The sequence below is a fragment of the Prionailurus viverrinus genome, chromosome C2 (genome assembly GCF_022837055.1).
Source record: "Prionailurus viverrinus isolate Anna chromosome C2, UM_Priviv_1.0, whole genome shotgun sequence".
Lineage (NCBI taxonomy): Eukaryota > Metazoa > Chordata > Mammalia > Carnivora > Felidae > Prionailurus > Prionailurus viverrinus.
In genome coordinates, this window is record NC_062569.1 from 106,951,667 (window position 1) to 106,969,197 (window position 17,531).

The window sequence follows — 17,531 nt, forward strand, 5'->3', positions numbered from 1 at the left end:
ATTAGCTGTAAGTCTTTCATATATGGCTTTAATGATGTTGAATTATGTTCTGTCTGTCCCTAATTTGTTGAGAATTTTTATTCGGAATGGATGCTGTATTTTTGTCAAATGCTTTTCTGCATCTATTGATAGGATCATATGGTTCTTATTCTTTCTTTTATTAACGTGGTATATCAAGTTGATTGATTTGCAAATATTGTCCCAGCCCTGCAGCCCAGGAATAAATCCCAGTTGATCATGTTGAATAATTTTTTTAATGTACTGTAGAATTCAATTTGCTAATATATTGTTGAAATTTTTTGCATCCAGTTTCATCAGGGATATTGGCTTGTAGTTCTCCTTTTTAGTTGGGTCTTTGTCTGGTTTTAAAATCAAGGAAATGCTATGTTTGTAGAATAAGTTTGGAAGTTTTCTATTTCTATTTTTTATTACAGTTTAAGAAGAATAGGCATTAACTCTTCTTTAAATGTCTGGTAGAATTTCTCCTGGGAAGCCATCTGGCCCAGAATCCTTGTTTGTTGGGAGATTTTTTATTACTGATTCAATTTCTTTGCTGGCTATAAGTTTGTTCAAATTTTCTATTTCTTCCTGTTTCAGTTTTGTTATGTGTTTCTAGGAATTTGTCCATTTCTTCCAGATTCTCCAGTTTGTTGGCATATAATTTTTCATAGTATTGTCTTATAATTGTGTTTCTGTGGTCTTGGTTGTGATCTCCCCTCTTTCATTACTGATTTTATCTGTTTGAGTCCTTTCTATTTTCTTTTTGATAAGTCTGGTTAGGGATTTATTTATTCTTTCAAATAACCAGCTCTTGGCTACACTGATCTCTTTTATTTTTCTTTCTTTCTATATCATTTATTTCTGCTCTAATCTTTATTATCTCCCTTCTTCTGCTGGCTTTAGGCTTTATTTTCTGTGTCTTTTCTAGCTCCTTTAGGTGTAATGGTAAAGAGTATATTTGGGACATTTCTTGCTCTTGAAATAGGCTTGAATTGCAATATACTTTCCTCTCAGGACTCCTTGCTGTATCCCAAAGGTTTTAGACTGTCATGTTTTCATTTTCATTTGCTTTCATGTATTTTTTTAAATTTCTTCTTTAATTTCCAGGTTAACCCATTCGTTCTTTATTAGGATGGTCTTTAACCTCCATGTATTTGGGGGATTTCTAAATTTTACTTGTGATTGATTTCAGGGTTCATAGTGTCATGATCAGAAAATTTGCATAGTACGATCTTGATCTTTCTGTACTTGTTAAGGGCTGATTTGTGACTCAGTAAGTGATCTATTCTGGAGCATGATCCATGTGCATTTGAAAAAAAATGTGTACTCTGCTGCTTTAGGATGAAGTTTTCTGAATATATTTGTTCTGCATATATCAGTCCAGTGTGTCATTCAAAGCCATTGTCTCCTTGTTTATTTTCTGCTTAGGTGAATTGTCCATTGCTGCAAGTGGGATGTTAAAGACCCCTGCTATTATTTATTATTATCAATGAGTTTCTTCATGCTTGTTAGTAATTGATTTATATATTTGGGTGTCTCCACGTTGGGGGCATTAAATATTTACAATTGTTAGATCTTGTTGGTGAATAGACACCCTAATTATGATACAATGCTCTTCTTCATCTCTTGTTTACGTTTATGTTTAAACAGTCTTGTTTAAAATCTAGTTTGTCTGATAGGAGTATGGATGTTCCAGCTTTATTTTGATGTCCATCAGCATGATAAATGGCTCTCCACCCCCTCACTTTTAATCAGAGGTGTCTTTAGGTCTAAAATGAGTCTCTTGTAGGCAGCATATAGACGGGTATTGTTTGGGTTTTTTTGTTTGTTTGGTTGGTTTTACCGATTCTGATACCCTATGTCTTTTGATTGTAGCATTTAATCCATTTACATTCATAGTGATTATTGGAAGACATTAATTTAGTGTTATTATGTGATCTGTAGAGTTGGTTTACCTGATGACACTCTCTGATCCTTTCTAATCTTTGTTGTTGTTGTTTTTTCTTCAAAGAGTCCCCCTTAAAATTTCTCGCAGGGCTGGCTTAGTGGACACAAACTCCTTAACTTTTTGTTTGTCTAGGAAACTCTTTATCATCTTATTTTGAATGACAGCTTGCTGGATAGGGTATTCTTGGCTGCATATTTTTTTCCATTCAGCACATTGAATATATCCTGCCACTTGCCAGAAAGGCCTGCCAAGTTTCTGTGGACAGTCCTGCTGCGAACCTGATCTGTCTTCCCTTGTAGGCTAAGGACTTTTTTTATTTTTGCCTTGCCACTCTCAAGATTCTTTCCTTGTCTGTGTACTTTGTGAATTTGACTATGATATGCTTTGGCAATGGCTAGCTTTTGTTGAATTTAATGGGATTTCTCTGGGCTTCTTAGATTTTGATGTGTGTGTCCTTCCCCAGATAGGGAGGTTTTCAGCTATAATTTGCTCATATAGAACTTTTGCCTCTTTTTCTCTCTCTTAATCTTCTGAGACTCCTATTATACAAATGTTATTACATTTTAAGAGAGCCTGGGTGGCTCAGTCAGTTGAGCGTCCGACTTCAGCTCAGGTCATGATCTCTCAGTTCATTAGTTCAAGCCCTGCATCGGGCTCTGTGCTGACAGCTCAGAGCCTGGACCCTGGTTCCGATGCTGTGTCTCCCTCCCTCTCTGCCCCTCCACTGCTCATGCTCTGTCCCTCTCTGTCTCTTAAAAAATAAAATAAAACGTTAAGAAAATTTACAAATGTTATTACATTTTTAAAAATTGCTGAGTTCCCAAAGTCTGCCTTTTATGATCCCTGACCTTTGTTTCCCCTCTCCTTTTCAGCTTATTTTCCTTAATCTTATCCTCTGTGTCACTAATTCATTCCTCTGCCTCATCCATGCTCATTTATATGGCCTCCATTTGGATTTGCATCTCAGTTATAGCATTTTTAATTTCATCCTGACTAGATTTTAGTTTTTTTTCTCTGCAGAAAGGTATTCTATCTGCTGTTTCCTGTGCTTTTTTTCAAGTCCAGCTAGTATCCTTATAATAATTTTAAATTCTTGATTAGACATCTTACTTATATCTGCATTGACTAAATCCCTGGGCATCATTTCTTCCTTTGCTTTCTTTTGAGGTGAAATCCTCCATCTTGTCATTTTTTGATGAAGAAAAACAATAACAACAATAGAATGAAATAAAAATTTTAAATTTTTGAAAAAAAATAAAGGAAGCTAGACCCTAGATATGTTTTAGTCTGTTTGTTAAGAGGAACTTGATAAGGGGCATCTGGGTGGCTCAATTGTTTAAGCATCTGACTTCAGCTCAGGTCATGATCTCATGGTTCGTGTGTTCTAACCCCACATTAGGCTCTGAGCTGACAGTGCAGAGGCTACCTGGGATTCTCTCTCTCCCGCTCTGTCTCTCTCTCTCGCTCTCCCCCTCTCACATTCATGCTTTCTCTACTTTTTTTAAGAAAGAAGCTTGATAGAAAAAGAGAACGAAATAAAAATTTTTGCTCTTTCTGTGTCCAAGAAAAACAACAACAAACCAGAAGTAACAAAACTGAACAAATGAAAAACCCAAATGAAGCTAGATCCAGTTTCTTCTAGAGCTGAAACTTTGCAATAGTCTGTGGTCATTAGACTAAGCTAGTGGAAGGGGTTTGTGCTGGTCTTCTGGGGGTAGGGCCTGCTGCTCTGATTCTCTGACTGACTTGCCCCAATGGAGATGTGCCTGGATGGCATGGGGGCAGGACTTGGTGTAACAGCTCTTGTTCTCCACTTGGAGGCACTGTGTATCTCACTGGAGTAGATCAGGGTTGGTGGGTTAAGGGTGAAAATGACTTCACCCCATTCTCTTGTCTCCAGGGTGGGAAATTTGTGTCCTCTCGGACATGTAATCAGTCACCCCACCCCCCACCCCCGTGCCTCCCACTTCCATCAACTCCCTGCCTTCCCCCTGTGTCCCAGCTACCAGGTGGTGCCTCTCTCCAGAGTTTTGTCTCAGGTGTGGCTGTTTCAAAACCCCACACTTCAGAGACCCCCACAGTTTGGATCTACAATAATCTTCTGGGGGAAGTTCTCACCATGCTATGGCCAGGGCCAGCTCTTTCCAGGAAATGGTCATGTAACCACCCAGTGGCTGGGGCTCAGAGCTTATGGTAAATTGCAACACACAGCTGGCGCCAGGGTTTGATGACCTTACCCTGCACGTATATGGGTGAACATAGCAGCTTGATGGCACCCCCTGGGGTTTTGCCCATGGGGAAGCCATACCACCTCTACCAAATGCATCCAAGCAGGTTAACAGCTTCTCCCCAAGCGACCTAGGGGACCTCAGATTGCGAGGCCCACTCCCGGGACTCCACTCTGCTTCCTCTCTAGAGTACCACCAGGTGGTGACCTCTGAAACTTCAGGCTCTGTGCTCTGCTGTTTATAAAAAACTGGCAGTTTTGAAACCCTTTCCTTTTTTCCCTATCAGTGGGTTTGGGGGACAATTTTCTTGTGCAGTCCCCTGTGCATGTCTTCACTCTTTCTCTCTAGCTGCTTTCAGGAGGAGTGTTTTATTGTGCAAACCCAACGCACTGTTCTCTCTCCCCCGTCTCCTCTCCATGAAGATGGCTCCCTCCCCTCTGAAGCACCTTGGCTAGTCTCCTTCCCAATTCATCTCTCCCTACTATGTACTTGCCAGTGTTTTCCCCATCAAATTATGCAGATTGTTCTGTTAATCCTCAGATTGATTTCCTAGGTGTTCAAAATGGTTTGATGTTGATCCAGCTGTGTTCAAGGAATGAGACAAGCCCAGGGGCCCCTTATTACTCTGCCATCTTAACTCCTTGAAGAACATAAGCTTCTGTAAGAGTATCCAAAGAATACAAGAATTTCTATGTTCCCAGTTCAAGACCATTTCATTTCATGTCCCAAATATAAGATGATATTTTCTGATAGATAGGCCATTAAATATTATAATTTCAAGTCAGTGGGGGAAATCGAAACTATTCAGTAGGTGGCTTTGGGACAACTAACTTAGAATTTTAAAAATATAAATTGCTATTTCATGCAATAAATTTGAGTAACAGACTTAAATATTAAAGATGAGGGGCGCCTGGGTGGCGCAGTCAGTTAAGCCTCCAACTTTAGCCAGGTCCCGATCTCGCGGTCCGTGAGTTCGAGCCCCGCGTCAGGCTCTGGGCTGATGGCTCAGAGCCTGGAGCCTGTTTCCGATTCTGTGTCTCCCTCTCTCTCTGCCCCTCCCCCGTTCATGCTCTGTCTCTCTCTGTCCCAAAAATAAATAAAAAACGTTGAAAAAAAAATTAAAAATAAATAAATAAAAAAAATAAAAAAATAAAATAAAAAAAAATATGAAAGATGAAAACATAAGTATTCTAGAATACAATGTGGGAAATATATTATCTGTTTGGGGTAAGATTTTTTGAAATGAGACATTAAAACCAGAAAACATAAAACATGTGTATATGTAATGGATGGACAAATACATAACTCCCTAATTTTCTCTTTCCACTTTAAGAATTATTTGAGGAATAAAGCTCATGAGATGAAGATCAAAAATCACTTTTTATTACTCTATAGTTTGCTAGGGAATATAACTCTATTCCTTAGTCAGTTTGCTCTCCATCATGTGAGATACTGGCTTGAATAGTCCCTGCCTTTGGAGGAAACTTGGAGCAAGGGAAATGAAAGTTCTTCCCAACAGAAATTTGTAAATCTGATTACAAAGAATAATATAAACAATAACAGACAGAAAAAGATAACTTCCATGTATATAACTGGGGACATTACTCCCAAATTCCCGCAATATATTTTCTCTACTTGGTTTCAGATTATAACTCTTATGCCTATGGCAAGAAAATAGCTAAACATTTCTGGAGGTCCCAATCTTGACTCCTTAAGTTAAGAGTAGCCTACATTTTTTTCTCTCTTATTTCTTCAGTGAGGTAAAGAGGACAGCAGACACACAGATCTTTTTTGTTGTTGTTGTTACTGACTCTACTACTCTTTCCATCCAGTGTAAGTATCTTTAAAAATCTGCAAAAACATCCTAAATTCTATCAGCTCTGGATGGTAAGATAATCTTTTCTTATTTTTTTCCCCAGATCTCTTTATTTCTATCACCACAGATGAAGAAGGATCCTCAGTTCCCACCACCTATGGATCTCATAGGATTGTACTTAATTACTTCTCTCTATTGTTGTGGTCAAAAACGTACACCTTGATCGTTCCCCTTCACTTCTTAGTAAGTCCTCGATAATTCAATTTCTCTCTCACACTATTGCTGTTGTAAATCTTAGTGATTTTAATGTTTAAGTTGATGATCCTTCTAACTCAGTGACCCCCTTCCACTCTGACCTTCTTTGTGTCAATTATCTTGTGCTCTATTCTACCTCAGCCACTCACTCCTAGGTCACCCCCTAAACTTTCTCATTGCCCACAACTGAAAACCTCCATAATCTCAATTTTATACAGCAAGTTCTCTAACCATCATCTCCCTCCTGTAACCTGACTCCTGATCCCTTAACCCTACTAGTACTTCTAATCTACTGATCCTTCCACCATCATGCTCCCTCAATACCCTTGATGGCCTTTCTCCTATCACAGCTTAAATACTAGGCCAATCACTATAATACCTTCATTGCACTCATTGCCCATTCCCTTACCCTTCTCTTATTTTCTTGGCCATGCTAAACCCTGATTAAATTTAAACCTTGGATAAATCAAATTCTGTCTACTCCATGCTTACATCATGCAGCTAAACATACCAAGAGAAAAATACAAACATGCCGACTGGTCTCACTTTAAAATTACGACCACAAACCTCAAGAGAGTCCCTAACGCTAGCCAGAAATCCTGCCATATCTACCCTGGCCATTTATTCTCATCTTTGTCTAGATAATTACTTTACACACCTCTCTTTCTCCTCAAAGATGCAAAACCTCCTGTCTGACCTTTACTCTTAGTTGATCATTTTTCTTCCACTGCAGTGAAAAAATGAGAAACTTGAACCAATCATTAAAAACTCCCAAGACTCCCATTACCAGATCTATCCACCTATGAGCATTTGCACTTTTAGACTCTGCCTCCCCACCTGACAACATAAGAGAGCTTCTTTTTCTCCTATGTGAAGTCCATACCTCTTGACAATGGTGCAGGGTGGAGCAAGAGTACAAATGAAAACCCACCCTTTATATATATATATATATATATATATATATATATATATATATACACACACACACACACACATATATACATATATATATTATATACATATATATAAATGTATATAATACATGTATATATGTATATATGTATACATATATACATGTATGTATATGTATGTATATGTATACATGTATATATATATAAATGTGTATTTTATATACAATGATGTGTATATATACACACACACACACATCATTGTATATAATATATATAATACTATATTGATACACATACACACTATATAATGTATATGATATATGTGTATCTAAAATGGTGGTGAGGAAGAGGACAATATAAATAAAAAAGAAAATTTTTTATAAAAAGAAAAATACTTTTAGGAAGAAGGAGAAGTTAACAGACTTATTAAACATATGCTAAGTCCCAAGCACTGGGCTAGGTCTTACATCATCTCATTTACTACAAAAAGTAATCCATCTAAGGAGACTGAGACTTCAAGCAGTTATATAACTTGCCCAAATCACACAGCTAGTAAAAATAGTCAAACTGGGTTTTGCTCCAACGATAGTCTGACTCCAAAGCCCATGTTCTAGTCACTGTGCTATAAGAGAAAAACACCATAATTTCCTGGGTGGCTGGTCCTAATGAATTTTCTAGACATTCTCATTTCAAGACTGTGCTTCGTAATACACAGCTCCATGACATTGAATCAGGAGCTGATGTATGGTTTCGTTATACAGAGGCCTCTTTGGGTCTGAGTGTGGCATGGCTGTCTTTTGCTAAAGCACTGCCAGGACAGGCCCCAGAGGCAGGAGCATTTCAATTTTAAGTGCGCTGATTCCTAGATGTGTGCTTTCTAATCAGGTTATAAAGTGCTCTGGGATTCCTCTGGATGAACTGTATCCTAGATGTAATTTGCAGTTTCATTTGCCCTACAGTCAGGGAATTAGATCAAGCACCTTGACTCAAACACCACTGCCTAGACTTCTAACCCTCTCCTATAACTAAACTGTAGTAATAAAAACTTCAACTACGGTGAGCAGGTATACTAACTTGCTTCAGCCTACCTCTAGAATGAGTCAAAGCTGTACCTGAGTGAAACTTCCTCTACTCTGCTAGAAAGCCAGAGGTTCAGTGAAGTACTGGAGCCCATCCTGAAGGTTCTCAAGAGCTGATTATATACGTCTCTTCCTGTGTTCAATGGCATCAGATTGGTAGCTTGACATTGGGCATTATGTCAGAAGAATTTATACCCCAAAAACAAACACTACAAGTCAGGGCTCCCCTTGCCTCCAGAGCTATTTTTACCACCCTACCACCGTAGAAAGTCCTCCCAAATTTGCAAATATCTTAGATCCTGCCAGAAGGAATGTCATATATGAGGTATAAAATGGTTGATGTACAAGGTCTATGGTCAATGTTCCTACTTATAAAATAGGGAACCCTGCCTAGGCTCATTATCCTTGATGATGTACCAATACAGGGTCCTGGGAATAAGCTCAATGCCCCTCAGAGCAGTCCTTTCTCCAGCCTACTGACCTTGTACTTCCTGGACACAAAGTTAGAATCACTGGCAGAATGAGGGTCAGACATCTTATAATGTGTAGTAAAAATTTTAGGATTTTAACAAAGCCAGACTTCACATGTGACTCAAGGGTGCGGGACAGGTCCTTAGGAAAAACAACTTCACTGGGTGGTCTGTCTCCGCCCCACAAACTTTTTTATTTTTTATTTTTTTGTAATAGGAACATTTAATTTCTATGGTCTCTCAGCAAATTTCAATTATGCAATCCAGTCCAATCAACTTTAGTCGCCATGTTACACATTAGATTCTCAGGCTGAATTTATAACTGGAAATTGCACCTTTTACCAACATGTCCCTATTTCTCCCACCCAACCCCCACCCCCAGGCTCTGCAATCACCATTCTACTCTTAATTCCTTTGAGTGTGGTATTTTGCATTTTTTTGTTGTTGTTTTGTTTTTGTTTTTGTTTTTGTTTTTGCTTTTGTTTTTATTTGATTCTGTATATAAGTGACCTTGTTCAGTACTTGTATTTCTCTCTCTGGCTTGTTTCACTTAGCATCATACCAACCAGATCATCCCTATTATCACAAATACTACGATTTTCTTATATTTTTAAGACTGAATAATATTCCGCTGTGCATATTTATATAGCATTTAATTACTGATCAACACTTAGTTTGTTTACATACCTTGGATATTGTTGACAATGTTGCAATGAACATAGGAGTTCTTTGAGTAGTAATTTCATTTCCTTTGGATATATACCCAGAAGTATATATGGTGGTTCTATTTTTAATTATTTGAGAAACTTACATATTGTTTTTCAAATTGGCTGTACCATTTTACATTCCCACCACCAGGGCACAAGTGTTCCCTTTCGTCCACATCCTTGTCAACATTTGTTATCTCTTATTTTTATAATAGCCATTCTAAAATATGTGAGGTAATATCTCATTGTGGTTGACTTGCATTTCCCTAATGACTAGTGATGTTGAGCATCTTTTCACGTAATTGCTGGTCATTCGTATGTCTTCTTCAGAAAAATATTTATTCAGGTCCTTGGCCAATTTTTAAAATTGGGTGATTTGTGGGTTTTTGGCTATTAAATTGTAGGAGTTCCTTGTTTATTTTGGATACTCACCTCTTATCAGATCTGAGGTTTGCAAATATTTTTTTCTCATGTGGTAAGCTGCCTTTTCATTTTGTTGATAGTTTCCTTTACTGTGCAAAAACGTTTTCGGTTGATTTTTGTTTTACTTGCCTTTGCTTTTTGGTGTCAAATACAAAAAGTCATTGCCAAGACCGATGATAAGGATCCTACTCACCTATGTTTTCTTTCAGGAGTTTTATAGTTTTAGGTCTTACATTCAATTCTTTAATCCATTTTATTTGGATTCTCAGAGGGTTTGCCTCTGAGAATCTCTGTTCTGTTACATGGAGTTTTTATGCCCATAATACTGCTTTATATTATAGTTTTATAATATAGTTTGAAATCAAGACATGTGATATCTACAGCTTTGTTCTATTTCAAGATAACTTTGACTAGTTGAAGTCTTTTGTGATTCCATTAAAATTTTAGGATTTTTTACTACTGTGAAAATGGTCATTGGAATTTTTGTAGGATTGCATTGAATCTGTAGATTACATGGAGAGTATGAACATTTAACCTATATTAATTCTTTCGATCCCTGAATACAGAACATCTTTCCATTTATTTGTGTTTTTATTTTATTTTCATCAATGTTTTGTTTGCTAGGCACAGATCTTTTATCTCCTTGCTTAAATTTGTTCTTATTCTTTTTGATGATTACCATAAATGGGTTTTCTTAATTTCTCTTTCTGGTAGTTCTTTGTTGGTATATAGAAATAACTGGGTTTTGTATATTGATTTTATATTCTGCAGATTTACTGAATTTATTAGTTCTGTTTTTTGGTGGAGTCTTTAGGGTTTTTTATACTTATCATGTCATCTTCAAACAGAAAATTTTACTTCTTCCTTTCCAATTTGCATCCATTTTATTTCTTTTTCTTGTCTGAATACGGTGGCAAGGACTTCCAGCACTATGTTGAATAGAAGTGGTAAGAGTGGGAATCCTTGTCTTGTTCCTGATCTTAGAGGAAAAGCTTTCAGGATTTTACCTTTGAGTATGAAGTTAGTTGTGGGCTTGTCATATATGGCCTTTATTATATTGAAGTACCTCTGTACCTAATTTGTTGAATTTTTATCATGGAAAGATGTTGAATTTTGCCAAATGCTTTTTCTGTGTCTATTGAGATGGTCATATAATTTTTATACTTCATTTTGTTGATGTGGTGTATCAGATTTATTGATTAGCCTATGTGGAAACATCCTTGCATTCCAGGAATAAATCTCACTTGATCATGGCATATGGTCCTTTTAATGTACTGCTGAATTTTGTTTGATAGTATTTTGTTGAAAAAATTTTCATCTATGTTCATCAGGGCTATTGGCCTACAATTTTCTCTTCCTGTAGTGCCTTTGTCTGGCTTTGCTATTGCGGTAATGCTGGCCTCATAAAATTGGTTAGGAAGTGTTCTCTTTTGGGGGAGTATTTAAGAGGATGATATTAATTTTTCTTGAAACACGTGGTATAATCCATTAGTAAGCCATCTGGCCCTAGAATTCTGTTTGTTGAGAGGTTTCTGACTACTGATTCAATCTCCCTACTCTGTTCAGATTTTCTATTTCTTCATGATTCAGACTTGGTAACTTGTATGTTTCTATGAATTTATCTCTTGCTTCTAGGTCATCTAATTTATTGGCATAAAATTATTCCTAATAGTTTATTATGATCCTTAGTATTTCTTGTTACCAGTTGTAATGTCTCCTTCTTTATTTCTGATTTTATTTTCTTTGTTCTGATTTTATTTTTTCCCCTTTGTTCATCTAGATAAACATTTGCAATTTGGTTTACCTTCTCGAAAAACAGCTTAGTTTAATTGATCTTCTCTATAATCTTCTAGTCTCTATTTCATTTATTTACACTCTGATCTTTATTATTTTCCTCCCTTTACTAACTTTGGCCTTATCTTGTTCTTTTCTACTTCCTTGATGTTTAAAGTTAGGTTTTTTGAGGTCTTGCCTTTTTCTTAAGGCAAGCATTTATTACTCAGCTTCCCTCTCTGAATTGTTTTTGCTGCATCCCTTATGTTTGGTATATTGTGTTTCCCTTTTCATTTATGTCAAGGTATTTAATTTCTCTTTTGATTTCTTCTTTGACCAATTGGTGGCCCACGAGTATGTTGGTTAATCTCCATATATTTGTGAATTTTCCAGTTTTCTTCCTATAATTGATTCTAGTTTCATACTATTGTTGTAGAGGGAGATGCTTGATAGGATTTCAAGCTTCTTAAATTTGTTAAGACTTGTTTTGTGGTCTAACATATGATCCAAGTTCTCTGATCATTTATTTTGCTTGGTCTAGTCTGCTGTTGAGCCCTTCTGTTGAATTTTTCTGTTCAATTATTGTGTTCTTCAGTTCTAAAATGTGTTTGGTACTTTTAAATATTTTTCCATATTGGAATTCTCACTTTGTTTATGCAATTAGTCACCTTACCTCAGTGATCATCTTCATGACCATTATTTTGAACTCTTTATTAATTCAATCATTTCTCTCTTTCATTAAGGTTGGTTTTTAGAGATGTATCTTGTTTGGAAATATTTTCATTTCTTAGTTTTTATTATCACTATATGTAGGTTTCTGCACATTAGCTAAAACAGGCCTCTCTATCTCATCAGACTGGCTTCTTGTAGACAAGCCTCATCAATTAGCCCAGGATGAGGTTCTCAAACCTTTGAGATCGAAGCAGCTTAGGATGTTCCAAGACTTGTCAGTTTCCCAAAGGTGTGGGAAATGCCCATATACCTATTCAGGTACCAGGATGACTACTAATTAATTGTCTGACCCTTCAGCATTCTGAAGTAGGCTAACTAGAAGCTCAACTTTCAGGCAGCAGCTGGGAAAGTCAGGACATTAGATAGGTAGTCTAGCATCCATCAGGGAGAAACTCAAGCTAGGTGACAGACTTTCCTATTCACTCCATGTTGAGCCAGAGGGAAGAATCTCTGGATTTGCTTATGTGCCCAAGTAGAACTGCTTCTTTGTTTTGTGTTATCCCTGGGGACTCACTAATGCCAAAACAGTCAGATCCTAGCACTGGGTGATTTTTGAGTAACAGTTGGGTGACAGCCATAAGATTTGGGGTAAAAGATATGTGGACAAGCTCCTTCTAGGGAGAAACTGGATACTTGACTTTTATTTTTAGAATAAGTTGGGGGAAAACAGCAAAGAATGTGCCCACCAGTTCTATCATGCTCCTGGGAGGATCCCAGTCATCACGTGTAGAGATGAAAAGCCAGAACTTCAGGCAGCACCTGGGAAAGCATACAGCCATATCCCGGTATGGGAGAAAATGGGAGATGGAAATTTTTGCCTGCTCCATCTGTGCTTAGTTCTGAATGATAGTTACATGAAGTGTTTTTGTCCATTTGAAAACTGCATTTTTTTAGGGTTTGTGAAGGCCAACCCCTGTTGGGTATTAGAGCTAGGTGATTTGAAGATCTGTTCCTCAGGTGGTTGCCTCAAAAGCTGGAGCTCTAGATGTGTAGACAAGCTCTTTCCAGGGAGAAGGTAGAATCTTGGTTTATTGTTGGACCAAGCCAAAAGATAAAATCAGGGCAAATGCATACTGGCTTTTGGGCCCCTGGCAGGATCATAGTCAGCACCCACATGTAGTTTGATTAGAAGTCAGACTTTCAGGTAGCAGCCTGTAAACTATGCAGTCAAATCCCCTCCAAAGTCTGGCAAATGGGTGTTTTTGCCTGCTTCCTCTACACTGAGTCCTGGAGGGAAGAGCCTAGGCCAGTGCTCATGTGCCCATTAACAATAGCTTCTTTGTTTGCTGTGGTCCTGTGGTGTTCATGAATGCAAGCTCCACTGGCTTTCAGAGCTAGGGTATCTGGGGGCCCATCTCTCAGGTACTGGCCTCAAAAGTAGAAGTGCTATACTTAGTGATGTATAAAATTGTCAAATCACTATATTGTATACCTGAAATTAATACTGTAGGTTAGCTGTCTGTCAATAAAATAAATAGTTTTAAAAATTGGGAGCTCTGGATGTACAGTTCAAACCTTTTGCTCCTCAAGGAGAAGCTGATAATTGAGGTTTCCCTCTCAATTTTATGGCACTGTGGCAGGGGTGGAGCTTTCGGTGAGAGCGTATCTTAAGCTTTTCTTCCTATTCTGATGTGAGTTGTTCTCAGTTGCTTGATGTGTAAAAGTCACTCATCTAGTTTTTGGATTTCTTGAAGAGGGAACTTCTGTGTGTAGCTGCATATTTGGTATGTCCGTGGAAGGAAGGAAATTCAGGCTCTTCCTATGTTGCCATATTTCTATCTTTGGTAAAAATGAAGTAAGGATCCCTCAACCTCCAGTCCACCATCCTATTAGTGAGATTGGAAAGGTGAAAACTCTATTTTCCAGAGTCCCTTGCAACTTAGATTCTTTACCTAAATTAAATTCTACTTGTTGGATGGACTAGTTTAAGATTTAGGAGAGGCATTGTTAAGAAGCAATGTTTACATGTCTGTTATCTTTCTTCCTCTGTGTTAAGAGACATTTTCCATGACAGCTTATTTCCAAAGCCTGAATTAGAGTCCCAGAGTATTCTTGTACTTATTGCACTAGTATTGGCCTCCAGTGAAACAATGGTCTCGTGAATTAATCCTGTGTACATCTAGAAATCATTCCTATAGACCAACTCTAGGATAGTCTTCTTAAGCCCTTCAAATAATGCTCTGACCACCTAATTTTCTGAATTAAACTTTTTCTTCTGAATATAAGTGGTTTCTGTTTCCAACACTAATGCAATATTTGAAGCAGGAAGTTAACACTGAAGGATGACTTCTGCGATTATTTTACCTGGTTTGGATTAAAGGCAATAATGGTGTAATACCATTAGAAAAGGGACACACAAAATTGCGTGAAATGACAAAAAAAAAAGTTTAAATTTGGAGCACCTGAGTGGCTCTGTTGGTTAAGTGACTGATTTTGGCTCAGGTCATGATCTTGCGGTCTGTGGGTTCAAGCCCCACATCAGGCTCTGTGCTGGCAGTTCAGAGCCTGGAGCCTGCTTTATATTCTGCCCCTCTCTCTCTCTTTCTCTCTCTCTGCCCCTCCCCCACTCATGCTCTCTCAAGAATAAATAAACCTTAAAAATTTTTTTTAAAGATTAAATTATCATCCAATATCAACAGGAGTAAAGCTTAGGCTTTATTAGAACAATAGGTTTCTAAAATGAGTCTTGATAAAATGAGTACTGTGACTGTAAATTGTACTGGTAGTTTATAATTAATACCAGATATAGATACCAGATGAATAATGGGGAAAAGGAGGAGGAGAAAGAGGAAAATAGGAAGGAGGGGAAAAAAAGAGAGGCATGGAAAGAGAGGAAGGAGAGACAGAACAAGGAATAGAGGAAAGGAGAGAGGGAGTGTCAAAGAAAATAAATCAAGGTATAAATTCTTAGTTTGAGGAATTATCAAGGATCAGAAGCCTACTCTAAAATGATCTCTTATCATGATGATATAGCTAAAAATCAAAGGTACAATCTGATCACGTAGGCTGAATTAGAGTAGAGTGTCATCAAGATTCATATAATTTAGTGCAATTTTTCATATAAAAGTGGATTCTCACCAGTGGAATGAATATACTTAGGTGGATTCAAAGGAATCTGAGTTCTTAGGCCCTCCAAGCCTACTAGTCCTCCCATGTTGGCAGAAGCAGCTCCTCATTTCTGTCTTATAAGGCTGATTTTACTTTGTTTAGAGATCCTATGAGTCTTCGCATTAGGTAGTTACCTTGCAAGCAAAAACCAACTCTCCTCATGATACTACCCCAAACTTATGTTTCTCAGAATAGAGTCAGATCCCACATGCCCAGGAGCCAAAAGCAAATTCCAACAAAGAATGGGGTAAAGTTACAGCAGAAATTTTCAAGATTTTCCTAATTTATTTTGCATCTAAAAAATATGTGTGAGAATGGATTTCTAAGGTCCTAAATGGGAAAGAAGGACATTTTTATATTACATTTTTTTTATCAATGTGTGTACATTCATCAGAAATTTTTAAGTCAAAGTGCTAGCTTAAGTATCTGAAAGTGCTTCTGATCCAAGATTGGCTTATATGGAATGATTTGAGCATTCCAGAACATTCTGTGTGTATTTTAAAAAGAAGAACACAAAGACTTAGGAACACAGTAATGAAAGGGTAGATTTATTATGTGTAGTTTACTCATCCAAACTGTAATTATGTCTGTAGGAAGACTCAGACCCATACTGCTCATCAAAGCACTAAGAAATTCATGTTAGAGAAGCACCAGATTATTATAAAGTGGTATATAAATTATCCCTTGTGGGCTAACATTAAGGTGGGAAATGATGCTATTTTAAATGGCCCAACTTATTTTACTGATGGGTAAAATAATTGTGATAGTTAATTTTATGTGTGAGGTTTCCCAAATCAGACATAGAGACACATACAGATTGAAAGGGAAGGAATGGATAAAGTTATACCATGCAAATAGAATAGGTAGAAAAATTGGGGTAGCAATACTTAAATCAGACAAAATAAACTAGGACTTTGAAACAAAGACTGTAACAACAGATAAGGAAGGGCATTAACATAATGATAAAGTGGCCAATTCAACAAGAGGATGTAACAGTTTTAAATATCTTATGCACCCAACATTGGAGCACCTAAATACATAAAGCAAAGATAACAGAAATAAAGGAAAAATTGACAGTACTACAATAAGAGTAGAGGACTTTAACATCCCGCTTACATCAATGGATAGATCATCCAGGCAGAATATCAATATGGAAACAGTGTCTTTGAATGACACATTAGACCAGTTGGACTTCACAGATATATATATATATATATATATATATATAGAGAGAGAGAGAGAGAGAGAGAGAGAGAGAGAGAACATGTTACCCCAAAATAGACAGAATATATATTCTTTTCAAGTTCACATGGAATAGTCTCCAGGATATATCTGTTATAACAGAAAACAAGTCTCAATAAATTTAATAAAATTGAAATAATATCATATATCTTTTCTGACAACTACAGTATGATGCTGGAAATTAATCACAAAATAAAAACTGGAAAAAAAATGCAAACATGTGGAGGCTAAACAATATGCTACTAAACAGCCAATGGATCAAGAAAAATCAAATAGGAAATAAAAAAATGCATGGAGGCAAATGAAGATGAAAACACAAGGGTCCAAAATTTTTGTAATGCAGCAAAAGTAGTTCTAAGAGGGGAAATTATAGCAATATAGACCTACCTCAAAAAAAACAAGAGAAAGCTCAAATAAATAATCTAACCTTATACCTAATGTAGCTAGAAAAAGAAGAACAAGAAGAGCCCAAGGTTTGTAGAAAGAAGGGAACAATAATGACCAGAGGAGAAATAAATGAAAGAGACTACATAATAGATAAAAAAGATCAATGAAAAAAACTTGCTATTTTGAAAAGATAAAATTTATAAACCTTTAACCATATTAATCAATAAAGAAAAAGACAGAGGACATAAATAAAATGAGATATTAAAGAGGAGAAGTAACAATAATACAAAGGATTATAAGAGAATACTACAAAAAATTACTGCCAACAATTTTGACAACCTAGAATAAATGGATAAAATCCTAAAACCATCTCCTGAAACTGATTCATAATAAACACAAAATCTGAACAGACCAACCACCAATAACAAAAGTGAATTGGTAACCAAAACACT